Source organism: Nycticebus coucang, chromosome 22 (genome assembly GCF_027406575.1).
Source record: "Nycticebus coucang isolate mNycCou1 chromosome 22, mNycCou1.pri, whole genome shotgun sequence".
In the NCBI taxonomy this organism is placed as follows: Eukaryota; Metazoa; Chordata; class Mammalia; order Primates; family Lorisidae; genus Nycticebus; species Nycticebus coucang.
The window spans coordinates 31706258-31726324 of NC_069801.1; the positions used below are offsets into that span (position 1 = coordinate 31706258).

At 47.5% G+C, this 20067-nt stretch overlaps 1 long non-coding RNA gene across 3 annotated transcripts; it reads left to right on the forward strand.

The window, feature by feature from the left end:
- Positions 1-1716: 1716 nt before the first annotated feature.
- On the forward strand, positions 1717-19478 carry LOC128575538 (uncharacterized). 3 transcript variants are annotated; one of them, XR_008377021.1, is made up of 5 exons: positions 1717-1833; positions 3432-3561; positions 7224-7359; positions 11898-12055; positions 12437-19478. It is a non-coding gene; the product is annotated as an uncharacterized LOC128575538 (long non-coding RNA). The 3 variants fall into 3 exon arrangements; XR_008377023.1 differs by having other exon boundaries at positions 3432-3533; XR_008377022.1 differs by lacking the exons at positions 1717-1833; positions 3432-3561; positions 7224-7359 and adding an exon at positions 7785-10848.
- Positions 19479-20067: the final 589 nt, after the last annotated feature.

Consider the following 20067-nt stretch of genomic DNA (forward strand, 5'->3'; position numbering starts at 1 on the left):
GGTCAGCGCTGGGGGACAGTCACACAGGAAAGCTGGGCTCAGCATCTGGTTAGCCTGGGAACTGTGGCTGGGAAGAGGGAACTTGGTGTGCCACTGGGACAGGTGTGGACCTGTTTGCTGGGTGTGGTCAGTCCAGAGGCATCAGGGCTTGGCAGCAGGTGGCTGCCTCTGATAAGGGCTTGGGGAGGAAGGTCAGGCTGGCCTGTTGCTTGGGCTGCTGGGGAGTCAGGCCCCAGGCACTGAGGAGTTTAGCCTGTGGGTGTGAAGATTTGCTTCTGGGGACCAGATGAAGAACCCACTATTTGGTCTTCAGGGATTGATGGGGGCTATGCCTCAGTGGTCCATATGGGCAAGACCCAAAAGCCATATGTAGCAGGGCTAGAGACAGAGTGCCCCCTTAGAGCAACACTGAAGAAATATTCTTCATATTGAGAGCTGGGGCCGTGCAGTGTTCCGTGCTGAGTTTCTCTCCTCTCCAGCTGTGGGCCCTGCAAGGGTGATGGAACCTCGGTTTCCTCATGGGCAGCATGGACATACTTAAAAAAAAAAATCTCCTAGTGAGATTGAGGAGATCACATTGTCATCATTACTGTTATTTTGTTTCTAAACACACACACACACACACACACATACACGTGAGCGTGTCCAGGAAGAGAAGACTGATTGTCTTTTATCTGAATAAAAAAGACCCAAGGTTTAGGCTGATCTCAAATTATTATTATTATGTTTTTGAGACAGAGTCTCACTATGTTGCCCTCGTTAGAGTGCTGTGGCGTCACAGCTCATAGCAAACTCAAATTCTTGGGCTTAAGCTATTCTTTTGCCTCAGCCTCCCAAGTAGCTGGGACTACAGGTGCCTGCCACAATGCCTAGCTATTTTTTGTTGCAGTTATCATTGTTGTTTAGCTGGCCCAGGCGGGGTTCAAACCCGTCACCCTCGGTGTACATAGCTGGTGCCGTAACCACTGTGCTATGGGTGCCAAGCCGTGATCTCAAATTAGTGTGAAGGTCTAGTATGGATGGTGAAGTCTGCGACATTTAGAAAACAACGTGGTGATCCCTGTAGCCAACATAGGGTCAGCAGGACCAGGCACACCTTTTAGGTTCTTGGCAGGTGGTGGATAAAGGAAATGAGCCAGCACAGGGTGGAGAGAAATCTGTTATTTACTGAGCACCTACTGTGTTCTGGGTACTTCATATATATGGTCTCACTTAATCCTGACAAATTTGTGTTCCAGATGTGACAGTCTCCGTTTTATGGACGAAAGCTGTGTCTCTTGGGAGTTAAGTGACTTGCCTGAGATCATTCGAACTGGGATTCAAACTGGACCTGTCTGAGCCTTTCTGCAATATCACAGTGCCTTCTAAGATACGTGGTTAGTCTCTCTTGACTCTTAAGGATGTCAGGGGTGGCCGGGAGGGCATGGGGCAGGGTGTGGGGGGGTGTCCAATCTGGCTGAATGATAGGCATGGACTGTTCCTATAAGTGGAACCAGGTCAGCATGCAGAAGGGCTTAGAGACCTTCCACCTGTTCTTAGCAAGCTATTCCACGGACCCAGAAGAAGACATAGTACGTGCAGGCTGTAACAGTTGGACATGGTAGCAAGCTCCAAGGGAGGAAAGTTCAGATGGTAGGATCAGGATTTAGAAAGATCTCAATAGGCTAGAGTGACAAGATGAATTTAGCATGATGAACTTTCGCAGGGATCAATGCTGGGACCCTTCTTTACTATAAGAAAAATTGTTGAGGAGAACAGCAGCTCATGAGAAAGAGATTTAGGAGCTCATGTGCCAGTGAGTTCAGAATGAGTCTGCAGGCTGCATTAATAGAGGTATGTTGGTTGGGATGGCGGGGGATCACCCTCCAGCCTCAGATAACTCTCTGCCTTGAAGCCTTTTCTATCGTGTTTGGTTGAAGACCATGTGCTATTTTCTGATTTTTCCAGTTCTCTCTCTTTCCTGTTGGGTTCTTTTTTTTTTTTGAGATAGAGTGTCACTTTGTCACCTTCGGTAGAGTGCTATGGCATCATAGCTCACAGCAATCTCAAACTCTTGGGCTAAAGTGATTCTCTTGCCTTAGCCTTCCAAGTAGCTGAGACTACAGGCGCCGGCCACAATGCCTGGTTATTTTTAGAGATGGGATCTCACTCTTGCTCAGGCTGGTCTCAAACCCAGGAGCTCAGGCAATCCATCTGCTTCGGCCAGAGTGCTAGGATTATAGGTATGAGCCAGTGTACCTGGCCCCTCCTGTTGGGTTCTTAGGGGAGGCAGAGCCCATCTGGAGTTTGACCCTTGGGTTCTATCCAGAGCAACCCCCAAGTGACACTTTCAAAGGTGGGAAAGAGGCTGCAGATTTTCTGAGCTTTTGTTTGAGCACATCTTGGATTTGACCTTTACATGCATCTGCCTTCATTCAGGGGAGCGGAAAGTGCTAGTCCTGGAATGTTCTGGATCTGGGAGGGGTCCTGGCCCCTTGGCATTGGCCAGGTATATCCACCGCTTTCCCAGCTCTCTCCTTCCTTGCTTATAGCCCTTGTCCTGGGGGTCAGTGGTTTGTCAGGGCCTGGCTGGGCTGGAGGGGGAGCAGGAGCTGAGAGCCTTGCAGCTGCTCACGTGGGGTCTCTGCTTGAGCTGGGGTGTTACCTGCCAAGCTGAATCGGGCTCAGGAAGCGCCTGGCTGGGAGACACGCTGTTTAATTTGGAGGTTCTGTTTAATTTGGAGGTGCTGTTTAATTTGGAGGTTCTGTTTAATTTGGAGGTGCTGTTTAATTTGGAGGTTCTGTTCCACTCTGAAATGTGCTTCTTTCTCCTGGCAGCTGCGATGAAGTGAAGCTGTTGAGCTTCCCTCTCTTATGCCAGAATCACAGCCACTTTTTCCAGAGAAAGAAACAGGGCTACAGACAGTTTTACTCATTAAATACTTTTTTTTCCTCTTAAATCTGTTTTTGTGATTTTTTTTTTTTTTTTTTGCCTGAAGAGAAAAGTAAAACGGATGATATTGAAATAAACAAGGCATTTGTGATGGGAAGGTTAAAGCAGATTGTTGGGGGTGGGGAGGGGGTTAGAAACGCCCCACATTTCTGCCTGCAGGCTGCTCATAGCCTGTTGAGCATGGGAGTGAGAGAACATGTTCATGAGGCTGTCCAGCTCCCAACCCAGAGGGGCCATTTCTTTAGGTGTCTTGGGCTTCACTGGGAAGGGCAGTGGGAAAGGGAGCTACCATTTATTAAGAGCTTACTCAATATTAGGCCTGTGATAGGGGTCAGCTCATTCAGTCCTCATAACAACCTTGAGTGGTAGGACCCATTTTACAGATTAGGAAAGTTGAGGCTCAGATGCATTAAGATCAACTGGTCAAGGATGTACAGAGCTCAGATGTGAATCTCCGTCCATCTGACCTCAGACGGCTATACTTTGTTCCTCTGAGCAGATGTGTCTCAAGCTGGGGGAGTAAAAGGAGTAAGAGGAGGAGAAGGAGAAGCAAGAAGATGAAGAGACACCAGCCAGCCCTGTGAAGTGGGCATGCTCTCTGGTGAGACTGAACACGATGCTGACTGCATGTGAGTGAACCAGTCCCAAGCAGCTGGGTCTGGGGAAGGGTGTGTGTGGGGTGGGGTGGGGGGGTTTGGTTTGACAATTAAGATGGGCCTCCTAAAGGTGGAGGGCCTTGGAAGTTGAATGAAGTTGAGAGAATGGCCTTGCACTAGCTTGAGTAAAGGCAGGAAAGGCATGAGCCTGGCTTGGGGGAGAGGAGGTCAGTAAGAGTGGGGTAGGGATGGCTGTGGTGAGAACATACGAGTTGGCAGAGGAGGATCTGGGTGGGGACTGAAATGCAAAGGAAGAGCCCAGGGCTGGGAAGCAGGTGCCTGGTTCTTGTCTTGGCTCTGCTGTTTACTTGCTGTGTGATCTTGGGCAAATCCTTCCCCTTTTCTGGGCCTCAGAGTTTCTGCATTTAAAATGGTGGAATTGGACTACAGGGTCCCTAAGGATATTTGCAGGGTCCTAAGAAGAAAGAAGGTAACTGTGGAATCTAGAGGGTCTTGACTATCAAGGCTGGCATTAAAATAATGAAAGATTAGGTCTAAAAGGGCCTCCAGGGATCATCTACCTTACTTCACACCTTAGACAATGAGTAGAAGTTGTTGAGGCAGAGGGAAGGGAGATGGGAGGGGAAAAGTGGGCATTCCAGGTGGGAGATATGATGCGAGCAAAGGCATGGATGGAGGTGAGAGACAGGTGTGCAGGGGACTCCAGGAAGTCTGGGTTGCTGGAGAATAAGGACCAATATGGGGTGGAGGAAGAGGTGAGTGATCAATCAGGGAAGGGACATGGGCCAGACCTTGGAGGACCAAGGAGATTTGAGTCCCTTCTCTAGGTAATGGGGAGCCATTGGAGAGGTGGGAGTGATGTACGCAGAATGCGATTTTTTTTTTTTTTTTTTGAGACAGAGTCTCACTATCACCCTCGGTAGAGTGCCGTGGCATCACACAGCTCACAGCAACCTCCAACTCCTGGGCTTAGGAGATCCTCTTGCCTCAGCCTCCCAAGTAGCTAGAACTACAGGCGCCTGCCACAATGCCTGGCTATTTTTTTTGTTGCAGTTCGGCCAGGGGCCAGCGCCCTACCCACTGAGCTACAGGTACCACCCAGAAGTGCGGATTTTGAAAGATTCACTTTGGCACCTTTGTCCATGATGGATTTGACAGGGCTGGGAGTGGGCAGAGGCCTAGGATGAGTGCTGAAAAGACCAGCCGGGGAGCTGTTGTGTCAGCTCAGGGAGAGATGGTGGTGGTCTGAGCCAGGGGGGCAGAGCAGGGACATTGAGGACAGCGCCTGTTCATGAGATATCCAGGAAGTAGAATAGAATAGTAGTAAAATAGCCAGTAACAAAACAATTGGCTGTGGAAAGTGAGGAAGAAGAAGAGTCCAGGACTCCCAGAGCTCTACCTTGGTGATATTCATTGAGGCAGGAAGCACAGGAGGGCAGAGAGATTTTTAGGGAAACGTGATGAGCTCAGTTTTAGATTTGGTGAGTGTGAGGTGTCAACGGAACATGTATATAATGGCTCATTCATTCATTCACTGGTTGTTTGTTGAGTATTTACTATGTGCCAGCCATGGCTGGATGTTGCCTTCCTGCAACTGTCAGTCCAGAGTGGCATTTAGAAAGTCCTTCTGTATACTGAACCTTAACCTGATGAGTTTCTTTTTCTTTTTGTTGAGAAAGTCACACTTTGTCACCCTTAGTAGGGTGCCATGGCATCATAGCTCAGAGCAACCTAAAACTCCTGGGCTCAAGCGATCCTCTTGCCTCAGTTCTTCTATTTTTACTTTCATTTTATTTATTTATTTTTTAGACAGAGTCTCACTATGTCACCCTTGGTAGAGACAGCAATCTCAAACTCTTGGGTTTAGGTGGTTCACTTGCCTCAGTGACTTCCTATATTAGTTTGAAATTGTCCACTGTGGGAGTATTTACACCACAGAAATTAGCAAATGCTACAAAATCTGGGCTCCTTTTTTCTTTCTTTCCAAAGAGCTGATTGGCCAATATTTACCAGCCAACAGAAATATTTATTGCTCATGGAGTTATGGTTGAGAGTGATGGATGTTGAGTACCGGGCACATGGCACCCACATAGGCCCATGCGTTTGGCACACAGTAGGTACCTAATAATTGTGACTGCCTTCTCCTTCAATATTTCCTTTGTGTGGGGAAACTCTTGCTTCATTTGCTCAGAATAACAACTTCCCTTCAGCTAGGAACTGCTCCTCTCTCCTGGGAAGAGGGATGGAAGCTGCAATCTTCTTACTCCGCTTGGCCTCCACAGAGGGGTGGAGTTGAAAGGATGAGTTTTTTGGAGTCTTAGGAGTCTTAAGTTTGAATCTTGGCTCTGCCTCCTGCTAGCTGCGTAATGACCCTGGGCAAGTTATTTAATTGCTCTGAGCCTCAATTAAGTCACCTGTAAACTGGGGATGGGCATGCCCCTCATTAAGTTGTTGTGGAGATGAAGTGAGGTAATGGGTACGCGCGGGCCTGGTATTGAGGCGGCAGTTTCAGTGAGAGCTTGACCAATGAATGCTGCTTGCCTTCCCCTGAAAACTCCAGCGTGGATTTGGGAAACAGCTTTGATGACGGGGAGGGGAGAGGTAGGAAGGAATTAGGGCTGCAGCTTTGGGAAGGATGTGCCTAGTGGAACATGTAGGTCGGGAGAAGCTGTGGGCTGTAGGACCCTCCAAATGTATTCCGAGTGCAATGGAGGGGAACTCCCCTGGCCGCAGTTCATGCTTCCAGGGCCCTCACCTGCGGATCTGCAGATAAACTTCCATCATCGGCTCGGCTTGTGGATTTCTGGGGCGGCTGTGGCAGCCTGGGCTGCCCTGATTTACCATCCCAGCCCCAAGCAGATTAAATCACCCAGAGTCATTTGAATTTTACCCGGCCTTGTCACACAAATCTTAGAAACTGCTGTCTGGCAAGAAAACTTTCTCTGTACTTTTAGGAGGAAGACTAAGTTCTAGAAATTGAGGTGAAGTGGAAAAAGGAGGTGGCTGCAAGAGAGTGTCTGCATCCTCAGATCAGGTTGGGTGTTGGAGGAGGGCAAGAGAGAGAGAGAGACAGAGAAATTGCTGCAGAGGGCTCTGGGCCAATGTTGTCTCTAGCTGTGTGACACAGGGCAAGTCACTTAACCTCTCTGAGCCTCACAGAATTGTGGTGAAGGGCTAGCTTGTCTAAACTATTTCATTAGACTTCAATCAGTCCTATGATTACTAATTGAGAAGATGGGACAAATGACTATATAAATAAATTACACATGGCTGTGGTTACCATGTATTGAGCAGAGAAGAGCTCTGGGGGCTAAAGGGAGGGGCACATTGTCAGAGGTCCAGGGCTTGACTTGGACCTTAAAGGGAGCCCCAGTCCCAGGGAAGAGAAGAGGAAGAGGTTGTCAACACCACGTTCATTTCCATCAGTGCGTGTGGCTCTGGGGACGGGTTGTGATTGGTTTAGGCAATCAAGATACTGCTTCCTTCCTCTGACCTTGGCACACTTGTTAATTCCAAACCAATCACACCCATAGTCCTCTAGTTCCAGGGATTGGTTCAGGTTGGCCAAATCAGACAGAAGCTCAGGATTTTTATTAGATGCCTGGGGAAGCACACATCTCATTATTCTCTATCTGGATTTGAATGAGGAAACATGTGGTCCTAATTTCTGGCAGGCATCTGGTGACTGGAAACAGTAACCTGAGAATACAGCCAACATATGGAGGTGGAAAGGACCTAGAAAATCACAGAAAAATGAAGTTCCAGCCCCGATCAAACTGTGCCTGAAGTCTGCTGCGTCTGGAGTGTTTGGTAAGGGAACTAATAAGTCTACTTGATTATACCAGCTTGGATTTCATTTTTGTATTACTAGTAATGTAAAAGCTGACCCATGGGTTGGTGGATGGAGCTGAGTAGGGAGAGGAGAGCTTGTTGGTATTAGGCAGGTGTGAACTTGGAGAACATCCAGGCTGGAGTGAAGGGTTGGTAGGGTGGTGGCCGGGGCTCACAGGAAACGAGACTGGAAGTCTGGAGTTTGGTCATGGAAGCGATGAGTTTCCATGTTTAAGAATCTGAGCTTGATTCTGTAGGAAATGGGGAGGAACGGAAGATTTGTGAGCAGAGAAAGGGAAGTGGTAAGCGATGTGAACATGGTGGAATTTTGGGAAGATCAATCTAAGAGTGGGGTATATATATATATATATATATATATATATATATATATATATAGGATTAGAAGGAGAAGTTGGAGACTGAGACTTAAAAAAAAATGTCATTTACCGACATTGCATAGTTCACGTATTATCTCACTTAATCCTTAAAACAGCCCCTCTTTTTTTTTTTTTTTTTAAGTTGCATTTCAAGATCTTGAATAACTTGACTACAGTTAGTAAATGGTGGAGTCAGGATTTGAGCACAGGTTGTCTGACTTCAAACCCTGTTCATTACATTCCTGGTAACACAGGTGGCAAATTAATATGGGAGAAAAAGACAGTGGCTACAGCGGTGGAGAGAATGGAACAGAGACATTCAACTGGAGAAACCCTGGGTATAGTCTCACTGAAGCCAGAAATGAGATCAGGGCAGCTGTTGTTAATCAATATTTTAAAAAACACTTTTCCTAAAGTGCTGGTGCAATTAGATGAGAAGATGAAATAGGAAGTATGAATATTGGGGGAGAAGAGCAAGTAATCATAGTTTGCAGATAAAATGATTGTTTATCTGGAAAACCCAAGACAATTTCCTGAAAAACAATTAGAAAAAAGAGAGTTTCGTAAAATAGCCAGTAACAAAATTTACAGAAACTAATAGCTTTTCTATTTATCGAACAACTATCCAGAAGGTAAAATAAGGTGTCAAGAAAACAAAAACCGCAAAATGCTTGGAAATAAACTTTATAAGGAATATGTATAATTGCATGAAAAAAACTAGAAAATTCTTCTGAGGGATACAAGAGACTCAAATAAATATGATACATACCTAGTTCTTGGATAGAAAGATTTAATACTTTAAAGGTGTCAGGGGTGGGGCCTGTGGCTCAAAGGAGTAGGGCACCAGCCCCATATGCCAGAGGTGGCGGGTTCAAACTCAGCCCCGGCCAAAAACTGCAAAAAAAGAAAAAGAAGACTTTAAAAGTGTCAGTTCTTCTTTCATGATGTATAAAATCAAGATAATCTGATCAAGATCCTCACAAGATTTTCAAATCTTTTTTTGTGTTTTGAGACAGAGTCTCACTATGTCACCCTTGGTAGAGTGCTGTGACATCACAGCTCACAGTAACCTCAAACTCTTGGGCTTAAGTGATTCTCTTGTCTCAGCTGCCCAAGTAGCTGGGACTACAGGTGCCCACGACAATGCCCAGTATTTTTTTGTTGCAGTTGTCATTGCTGGCCCGGGCCAGGTTCCAACCTGCCAGCCTTGGGGTATGTGGCCGGTGCCCTAACTACTGAGCTACAGACGCCGCCCCTCACAAGATTTTTAAAGAATTTGATGAAATTATTATGAAATAATATTATGAAATCTGGAAGTATAAAAAGTTAAGAGTAGTCAAGAAAATTTCAAAAAAGAAAAATGACTATTTACTCTATCAGATATTAAAATGTTTTATAAAAGGTCAATAATTAAAATTCTTATATAAGAATAAACAGATCATTGGGACAGAATAGGAAGTCTGAAATAGATACAGATATTTAAGGGGATTTTGTATATGATTAGATGGCATTGCAGTTGAGTTGGGAAAATATAGGCTGTTTTTTAAATGGTGTTACACTAATGGCCCAGCCATTACAACACAGGCTGATTTTCTGCCTTACTTTGATAAGATTAAACCAGGAAGACCATGGTGGTATAACTATGGGTGAATATTTTGATCAACTTCTTTTTTAAGAGATGGGGTCTTGCTGTGTTGCCCAGGCTGGAGTGCAGTGGCTATTCACAGGCATGATCGCAGCATAATACACCCTCGAACTCCCAGGCTCAAGTTATCCCCCTGCCTCAGCTTCCTGAGTACCTGGGGCCACAGGTGTACACCACAGTGCCAGGCTTAAATATTTTGATCGTTTGACATGTTATCTAACAATCATAAAAGAAAAGATTAATATATTTAACGTTTTGAAAATTAAAAAGGTAAGTACCTTAAAGGACACTATAAGAAAAATTTATTTTTTAATTAAAAAAAATTTTTTAAAGCGAGTCAAATGTGGATGTGAGAGGAGACAATGTTAAATCAATTAACGATAACCCACAACCTTCAGACCAACTATAAGAAAATTTGTAAAAAGAGGGAGAGCATAGATATGATAGAAGTTTAATCTTGTATCTAACGGACAAAGAACTCTTACAAATCATTAAGAAAAAGATAAATATCTCATAAGAAAAACAAGCAAAAGAGACGAACAGGCAATTCACAAAGAAAATAACTACAAATGATTAAAAAAAAAGATTTTTATTTACCCTGACTAATAATCTCTGCAATGCCAATAAAAATGAGTATCATTTGTCTTCTGTTGATCTGGCCAAGACATTATAGCTGAGAAAACCCAGGGTTGGCATGGGTGTGGACAGACAGATGCCTGAATGCTGTGGATGAAGAGTCCATTGTTATAAGCTTTCTGAAGGGCAGAGTGGTAAAATTCAGACTAGCATACTCTTAATTGCCCAATCTCATTTATCACATTTTATTCCAAGGAGATTTTTTTTTTTTTTGCAAAAATGAGCACAGAGATATGATGAGGATATTTATCACAACATTGTTTATGAGAACAAAATCTTGACAACATCCTAAATGATCATCGGTTAGAGACCCAGTTAAATAAAATATGATACATACATACAATGGAATACTATGAGGTAATTAAAATAATTCTGTAGAGCTCTATTATTGACAGAGAAAGATGTCTAGGACATATTGTTGGGAGAGAAAAGCAGGTGTCAGCGAGAACAGTATGTATAATACAATTCCTCGTCTATAAAATTATATACATAGATTTCTATGTGTATATGCATAGAGATATGTCTGGAAGGCTGTTCACCAAAATGCTAGGAGTGGTTATATCTGGGTGGTAGGATCTTTACTTTCTTTTTCATACTTTTAAGTACTGGTTTGATTTCTTTTATCAATGAAGATCTATCACGTTTTTCAATCAGAACAAATGATGAAGCTATTTTCATTTTGGAAATAAGATCAGTGCTAAACAGGAGGAATCGGCACGTGGTGATGTGACCTGTGTGGATAAGGAGTCAAGATGTAAGCCAAGAATTTGCCAAATTCGGAACAGCAGCTGATTCCAGAGGAAGAAAGAGGTGCTGGGTTTTCAGAGCTTTGATTTGTGGCGGCCCAGGGGCAGTAGCGCTGCCTTTTTGGAGGGGTGAAGTGAGAGTGGGCTTTCCCCCAAGCACAAAGCTGCGGATGAGGTCTCGGAGGGAGGGAGTGCGTCACAGGAGCAGGAAAGGCGTGGAACGAAGCCTGGAACATGGCCACGTGGATGAGCCGGGAGCGGCAGCAGGCTATGTGGTCGGGAAGGCGAGGGACTACCCAGCACACGGAGGGCCTCAGAATTCCAGGGACCCACAGACAAGTTTCCAGAGAAAGGTCAACCATGTCTAATGATGCAAAGGCCATAGGACTTGACAAATAGTTTGTTGGTGACCTCAGAGAGGGCAGTTTTGGTGGAGGAAAGAGGCTTCACGTTCCCCTCGTGTGTGGGAGGGAGTGAGTGAGTTTGTTGTGGGAGAAGGGCAGGGTATAGCTTGGGGGAGTAGATTTGATAAAAAGGGACCAAGTCTCCATCAGAGATGGTAATAACTGGAATGTGTGTCACCCTGTCCACACCCACCACCAGCAGACATCACTAATCATTCTGCCAAGCCCAAATGAAGCTGAAGAATCTTTGTTCCGATAGCCAGCCCAGGGAGCCACTACCAAGCTCTTGGAGTTGGCTGGTGCGATGAACTTATTTTGCACGCCTGGGCTTGAATACATACTTGAAGGATGATGGGAAGGAACACATGGAAGGGATGATCAAAGGAGCAGGAGTGTGGGGACCTGGTGTGGCCAGGGCCCGCTAGCTGCGCAGGCAGGGACTGTGTCCTCAGTCTGGGGAGACTTCTGAGTCAGAGCCCAGGATGAACTGAGTGCTATGCCTGTGAGTCTGAGTTGACCAGATGCTAGAACAAGTTTGTGCTGTGGGTCACTTTGTGAAAAAGCCTGATCGTGTGGGACCTACCAGTCAGTATGCAGATACTTGAGTGTTCACCGTGGTGTACTGCCTGGCTGCCCAGGAGGGCATGGAGGGCACCCCACTGTCTGGAACGCCAAGCACCCCATTGATTGGAATATTATCTGGTTGCAGGTTCCAACTGCAGTGCCTGTGAGCAGAGTTGGGAGTTGTGGCTGAGTAGTGGCTTCTTCGGAAGACTCTTAAGGAAGACACTTAGTGGGACTCAGCTGCTGGGCTTCTGGTGGGATTCTGATCGCGTCGGTGGAAGCATAACATCCTGAATATGGGAGGTAAAGGCTCTTCTGGGCTCTCAGTGGCCTGAGATTGTCTGGAGCAGTGGAGAAATGACCAGGGCACCAGGAGGCCCAAGCATTAGGCCCATTTAGGAGAAATGCTTGAGGAACTCAGCTCAAGGAATTAGATGTTTGCTTTTAGCCTGCTGAAGCAGTATGCTTGTTGGAATTTTAGTTCCTTGAGATTTTTCCATAGAAAAGAGTTCTATGAGCAAATATGTTCCCGAAATGCAGCACCTGCAAGCGTCTCAAGTGCATGTGAGGACAGTAAAGGCTCTGAGAAGTCCTGCAGTGAAGAAACTTGTTTAACATAGAATTTCCCCAAACTTATTCAGCTACAGAAACTTTTGTAGTTTAACACCAATTTACCTCCCGCAGGACTAGTGTCTGACCTGGAGGAGAGGAAATGATGAATTTAGTGGGGCCAACGTGGGAACACTGCAGAGGCAAATTCTGGCTCTCTTTAAGGAAGAACTTTGCAGTAATTGCAGATGTTTTCACCACAAAGGAGACAAGAAAGGAACTTTAGTTCCTAGAGGCCTCGAACAGACTGTGGACTTTTCGGGTGTGCTGCAGAAGGGAGCAGGCTCTTGGTGGGCATCATCATGGATTTCTGGGCTCTGTGAGTCTTGGGAGAAGGTCTCCTTGGCTGCTCAGAAGTTGTGTGCCTTCCTCAGAGCCTGTAGCTTTGCTTCTGCTGCTGTGTTCTATGCCCAAGAAGACTTGGGATGCTTGAAATGAACAGTCGGTAAAGGTAAGATGCGAACACATAAATATCCTCATTAAGTCCCAAATGTACATCCCAAACTTTACACAACAGGAGCAGCAGCTGGAGACGCCCACAGCCCTAATTGCTTTTCTGTACTAAGAGAACATCATCTCTCCAGCTCTGCTTCTCCCATTCATTTAGGTAATTACTGGAGGGAGCCAGCTGCGGCAGACTGGCGGGCAGGCAGCCGCGTTTGTAACACCGCCCAATGGGTGCCACCACAAGGATGGGGTGCTGGAGCCTCTCTGCTGTCTTCATGAGGCACAGGGGCCTGAGGACAGAAGGCTGGATGTCCAGCTCCAGTCCTGATCTCAGTGGGCCCAGACTAAGCTGCCAGGATGGGAGGCTTCACTGCCCAGGGACTTGACAAGCAGGATTCAGAGCAGCAGGAAGGACCCAATGCCAGGTACAGGTGTGGGGATGGGAATGGAGAGAAGAATTGACTCTGTTCAACAAATTGCTCAGATGCCTTCTCTGAATCTCCTGCTGGGGTGAGGCCCTGTGAACAGTCAAGTCAGTGATAGCCCACTGTCCAAGCTCACAGGCCGGGTGGGAAACAATCATGGCAGTAAAGCATTGAGATCAAGGGTAGCTATCTGGACTGGGGTGCACAGAGGATGCAGCCACTGACTCTGTCATGGGGACAGGATCAGGGAAGACTTCTTAGAATAGAAGACAGTGGGATTGGGCCTTGGAAGTGTGTATGACCCTGCAGTTTAGAAGGGGATCCCTCCTGAAAAAATGTGGCTGAGGTTATGTGGACTTCGCAAAGTGACATCTGCCTTGTCCCCTTGCCTCTTGGTCTCTAGTAACCATCTAGAACTTTCTTGAGGCAGTCCTGAGTGTGGGGCTCTCAGCTGGGAGCTGGCCTGGAATCTGGGCCCGGCCCTTGGTGTTGGCCATGGTGGGTACCCGGTAGTGACAGGTGGAGCCTCTCTTTCTTCTGGGGAGCTCTGGGGAGGGCTGTGGCCCAGGCGCTCTGCCCACCAGGCTTCCTGTGGGTGGCAAGTGAAACTTTCTTCCCGGTTCTCTCCCAGCAGCCAGCTCCTTTTCCCCAGCCCCAAGTGGCGGCTCTTTGGGCCGGAAACAATGTGCTTTCTCCATGCCTTAGAGTGGAAGTCAGCAGTTTGGCACCGTCTGGCTGGCAGCCTCCACCGGCTTCCTTTGGCACTTTATTGGCAAAGGCGGTGACATTTCTTTCAGTTGGGTGGGTGGAGCTGTTATGCAAACTCCCGCTCTCCTCATTCGCCAGATGAATATTCATGACTCAGGCAATCTGTACCAGCCAGACTTTCCTGAGGGCGGCAGCTTTTCTTCTCTTCCTCTCTCTCTTTTTCTTTCTCCTTCTCTCCTTCCCAGCTCTTTGGAAGCTGAAGTGCAGCTATATTTAATTTACAAATACAGAGCTGTTTAGCTTGCCTTTTGAGGTGCAGCCATTGGGGAGGAGCTGCTGGGGACTGGGGACAGGGTTGGGATGCTTGGCCCTGACCCTGTGTCTCTGGGCACCAGTGTGCAGCACCTGGGTCCTGGGAAGCCTCAGGGCCCCGGAGGACCCTTTGAGCATGGCATCTTCGGGTCCCTCATGGCTAGAAGGATAGCAGTCCTGCCATCCTGTTCCATGCTGGCCTTCAAGGTCAAGGTGGCAATTGTTGGGCAAGGGTGCTTTCCTGACCAATTCCTGGGCCATACCAGCATACACCATCTCTTTCCTGCCTGTTGAGGCCACACAAACCCTGCTCCAAGCTCTAGGTCAAAGCCCAAGAGGCCCTGGAGTATTTGCTAGTCATTGGATTTCCAAGCAGACCCTCCTCCCCCCCAGTTGGGGTTCAATTCCTTGGGACTATGCTGCTCCCTTTCCAGGAAGGTCAGTTACCTTGCTTCTTTTGTCTCCTTCTAAAGAAACATCAAGAGCTCTGGTGGAGGGGTCAGAATTTCCAGAATTTGCTGGGAAATTTGGTCTTAGCAAGGATGTGCTCGCGTGAGTACATCTTGTGTGCGTGTGTATGTAAATATTTACGCACAGCTTAAGTGAGTCTGTATGCCTACATCTATGTGCAAGTGTTTGAGTGTGTGTCTGTATGTGTAAGGGCGTGAATGTGTATGTCGCGGGAAGTCTGGGAATGTTTGCATGTGCGAATGTGCCTCTCCAGTTAGAGATGCATGTGTACCTCTGTGGGTCTGGGGGTGTTGTGCGTAAGGGTGCTTCCGGGGGTGCCGAGATGTGAGTGTATGGGTGTGTGTGTTAAGGGGATTGAAGGTGCAAAAATGAGAGTTGGAGAGAGAAGCAGAGAGAGAGAGTGTGTGTGTGTTTGTGTTAGGGTGTGTCCCTTCTGACCTCCAGCCCCTTCCAGACCTTTTTCTCTCCAGGAAGGTGGAGGGGGACATTCCCCTCTTTGCAAGTATTACAGATTCTATCCAAGGACATGAACAGAAGGTTTTCCAGCACAGAGCATCCTGAAATTACTTTCTATTCCCCCCTCCTTGTTTCATCTAATCAAAATAGCAGCCTTAGGTTGGCCCATTCTCCCTGCCCACTGCTTAGCTTTGGGGGAGGGAGTGGGAAGGGCCGTCTTCTCTGACCCCCTTTGGGAGCACCTTGCAGCCCTGAGCCAAGGAGCTGTCTTCCAAATCTCCTTATTCCTCGGCGGCCCATGCTTAAGTGGCAAGAGCCAGCTGCCTCCCTGCCTGCCAGCAACTGCCAAGCTCTTCCAGAACCCACATCCCGGCCCGGCCTCATTTACAAATATGCAAATTTGCATCTTTTCTGGTATGCAAATGCAGACACGAGAAATAGCTAATTAGGGTCAAAAGAAGCATTCTGAACCAATTAGTTGTAGGGTTGATCCCTTTCTGCTGGGAGGAGCCTGGGCCTTCCTGCTGCCCTCCCAAACCTGGCTCCCAGATGCTTACATGCTTTCTGGGTCCCATCTGGCTGGGACCTTGACTGCAAGAGCACAGAAGCAGAAATTGACACACAAGTCCCACTCCCACCTCTGACTCTGAGTTGTGTCCCTGGACCAGCTTGCCTGGGCCTCAGGCTTTTCCTCTGTAAAATGGAGTGGTGACAGTTGACTGTCTTGTCCCAAACTATCGCCCCCATATAGGGGATACTTGGGAGGACTTGGACATGAACAGCCTCTGAAGACTGTACTAAAATTTCTCTGAGAGACATCAGTTGTACTCTTAGGAAATACCCTTGATCTCATGTAATTGTCACATCAGCCCTCTGAATTAGATGAATTCCATGGAGTGACAGGATGGCAGTAGGTTTCATTCTTTGCATTAACTCTGGCTAGTTATGAATGGCTGCTCAGAGCAGTGTATTGAGAAGGATTCAGAGGCCAAGTCTGGATTCGCCAAAAAGGAGACTGTAGTCTGTTAGTGATATCTGCTGTGGGCCACTGTTTGGGCTCTGGCAGGTCACATGCTGTGTAAACCTGCACATCTGTGTATTGAGTATGAAAGATCTGGAATTTGGAGTAAGAACCTGGGTTCCAGTACTCTCCGCATCCTTGATTAAGTTATCATACTTACCCTTCCAGGCTTCAGATTGTACAGATTAAGAAAGGGAAGGTTTGGCAAAATCTTTCTGTCATCTGGGAGGGGATGTCTGTTTAATTGACATGTCAGTGGGACAGGCATTTCATCCCATTTCACAGGTGAGCAGCCTGAGGCCTGGAGAGGGTGGATGACTTGGAGAAGAAGCTGGCAGTCTTGTCAGGCAGGCCTGCACGGCAGTTGGGGCTGCTCTGCTCTCTGCCACTACAAGATCCTGCTCCCTCTCGCCAGCCCCAGGCTGATGCCCCAAGCGGGCTGCAACAAGCCCTGCTGGCTTGGCTCCACTTCTGGGTGTGAAATTTGGCTGAGTTGGCACCTGGGAGAATGGGGCAATTGCTATCCTGGAGCCTAGGGCCTGGGCCTGGGTCAGTGGGCAGACGAAGGGATGGTGGGTGGGTCTGAGTGCCAGGGATCTCGCCAAAGCTGGGCAGTTGGCAGGAATAGGGTGGAGAGGATTTGGCTTAAGGACAGCCTACGAGGGAAGCCGAGGGCCAGGGCCTGAGCTAGAACAGAGCTCCACAGTGTGTGTGTCTGCCTGGCTGCTGGCAGTGCCTGAGCACGTCAGCCGGTGTCTCTGAGAGTGTGTTTGTATGTGTGCATGCGTCTGAGGATATACCTGGGTGCGTGCCTTCTTATAAATGTGTGTGCCTGTCAGTACAAGGTAGATACATCCACGATGTTGTGCACATCTGTGTGTCCGGGGGTCTCTGTGTCTGTATAAACATGCACATCTGTGTAGAAATGAACTTCTTGCATGTACACTTCTGTTACTGTCTGTGTACATGTGCTGTACATTTCTGCCCTTAGCTGCCAGTGTCTGTACATTTCTTTCAGTATCTGTGCAGGTGTGTCCATACTAGTGAGTGTCTGGACACCATGGCTATCTGTGGACATGGTCCATGCGTCACTGCACCCCTGCGTCAGCTTGTACGTCCTTTATGTCTTGTACATGTACATATGTCTGTAATGTACATGTCAGTTCGTGTCCCCTATTGTTAGTGCATTTCTGAGTGTGTACATCTACTTGGGTGTTGGTATCTGCTTCAAGATTCAGGAATGCCTGTATCAAGGTGAGCAAGACGGAATTTTTTCCTTTTTTTTTTTTGTAGACAGTCTCAGTATGTCACCCTTGTCACAGCTCACAGCAGCCTCAAATTCTTAGGCTTAAGCGATTCTCTTGCCTTAGCCTCCCAAGTAGCTGGGACTACATGTGCCTGCCACAATGCCCGGCTATTTTTTGTTACAGTTGTCATTGTTGTTTAGCTGGCCTGGGCTGGGTTCGAACCTGCCACCCCTGGTGTATGTGGCTGGCGCCGTAACCACTGTGCTACGAGTACTGAGCCGCAAGATGGAATCTTCCATGTGTCCATAGCAGCTCCAGGTCATCACTTCGTCTTTGTCCTGGAGCTGAGGCTCTCATGCCCCTTTGCTATATTGGAAGGGAAGCTTTGCTCTGAGTTTTCCAGGCTGTTGCCTCTGACCAGACCAGGCCTTGGTGCCACGCAGGCCCTGTGGCTCTTTAAAGTTGTTGTATGTCCCACTGCGTTTTAATAATCAGGGCTTAGCAGTAGCTCAGGGTGAGATCCCATGACCTTTCTCCTTCCCTTCTGCGGAGCCCTCTTCCACCTTTCCTATAGTGTTGGTGAAAGGCAGCCCCACTACCGTCTGGAAGCTCTGCCTGCTTGGACTTCAGAGCGCCTCTGCCTCGGCTCCACTGCTTGTCTGTTGATGATCCCTTCTTCAACTTAGGGCACTTGACTTGACTTAGGGCACTCTGTCTGCGTCCAGATTCCAGCCTTCCGTGTTTGGACCTCCCTGCTCATCCTCAGGCAGCTTCCCCCAGCTCTGACTGCTCTCGTGTGCTGTCCTCTACTCCAAGCTGCTGAGAGATCCTTCCAGGTGGGGACTGGGTCAGATTCATCCCTGCCTGGCTCACAGCAGTGCTGAAGGATGATTCTGGTAAGAAACAGGACGCCCCAACTCACGTGTTGTAATTATCAAGTGCCTCCGCATCCTCCCTTCTCCTTGTAGTCCTCTGCCTTCATTCATGATTTTGGATGCAACTTAAAATAAAAATATTGATTAAAAATCAGAAGCTATAAAAATAAAAATAAAAATGCTTAATACTAATAAGTATCATTTGAACTTTAATATGAACAGAAAGCATGTTAAGAAGACGTTTTATGGACAATTCCAAATTAGCATGGAGTTCTCAGCTGGTAAGTACCTTGACCTTGTTCCCTTGTCTCAGGTTTGGTGGCTGGATGTTTTCCTCATTGGAGTTCTGACGAGGCAGGCAGCAATGCCGAGTTTGAGGAGCTTGGGCTTTAGGTTTGGATAAGCCTGGGTTGAATCTCTCATTTACTAGCTGGGGGAACTTTCCAAACCTGTTTCCTTATCTGCATAATGGGAAGAAATTACCCTACTTCATAGGGTGATTGTGGTGTTGAGAGAAGATGGTAGATAGGGCCAGGAGCAGTGCTTGGCACCTGTCATTCCACTTTCACATACAGCCTGAATCCAGCCCTCCCTTTACCTCCATTGCCATGGCCAGAGGCCACGCCCAGTGGTCTAGTCTTTACTGGGCAGCCATAGTGATCTTGTTAACATTTAAATCATAGCACATCGCTTTTCTGCTCAAAACCTGCAGTGGCTCCCATCTCATCTGGAGTAACAGCCAAGGTCATCACAGAGGCCTCAAAGCTCTACATGATCAACCTGCACCCCAACCCCTCCACCAATTACTGTCTCTGCTCTTCTCCCCATCCGCTTCCCTCCAACCACACTGTTCCTGAATGTTCCTAGCACATCCTACCTCAGGACCTTTGCATGTGTCCTTTGTTGGAATGCTTTTCCCTCAGAATTCCTCCTGGCCCCCTCCATCATCCCCTTCAGGTCTTTACTCAAGTGTCACCTTCACTAAGAGGAACACCCTGCTCTTTCTGATTTGTTTTATCTGTGGCCTTTTACCACCATCTAGTGTGGCATACTTTTTACTTAATTATTTTCTATGTTGCTTGTCTCTTCCCCAAGAGAATGTAAGCTCCTTGAGAGCAGGGAGTTTGGTCTTTGTTTTCCCCATCTGGAATAGTGCCTGGCAAATAATGGATGATTAATAAATTTTTGTTGAAATGAATGAATCACTCATCATTTTGGAGGGTACCAAAACATAGGAGTGGCTGTCTATCAATTGGGGCAATTGAAGGTCGTCATCCTCATCTCCCACAATTTTGAAAGAGTGTGACTTCGTGATTACTTCATTAGTGAGGCAGTAGGAGCCCCTGGACAGAAACCTGCCTTGAGGTCCTCCTGCTTGGGGCAGATGGTTCAGGAGAAAACACCTATGTGCTGATTCTGGCCTGGGAGTCAACAGTGAGTCCACTTTGCTCCCTGGCTGTGCCTGCTCCCTGGCAGCCCCCCTCTGTTAGCTTCCTGCCCAACCCTGCAAGTGTTATTGAAGGCCAAGGTGGTCCTTCCTGGAGGGCGAGGCTCAGGCAGGCCTCTCTGTGGAAGTAGGGGCACCGGAACCTGGAATAAACTCAGACTCAGACTGGGCTCAAGGTAGGAGCCCAGCCAGCACTGGAAGGTTGAGGGAGGATTAGTTACCAGCAGGGCATGGGCTGGGCACTATAGGCTCAGGTGAGGGCAGAGCTGAGTGTGTAGGAAGCACTTACTGAGCCAG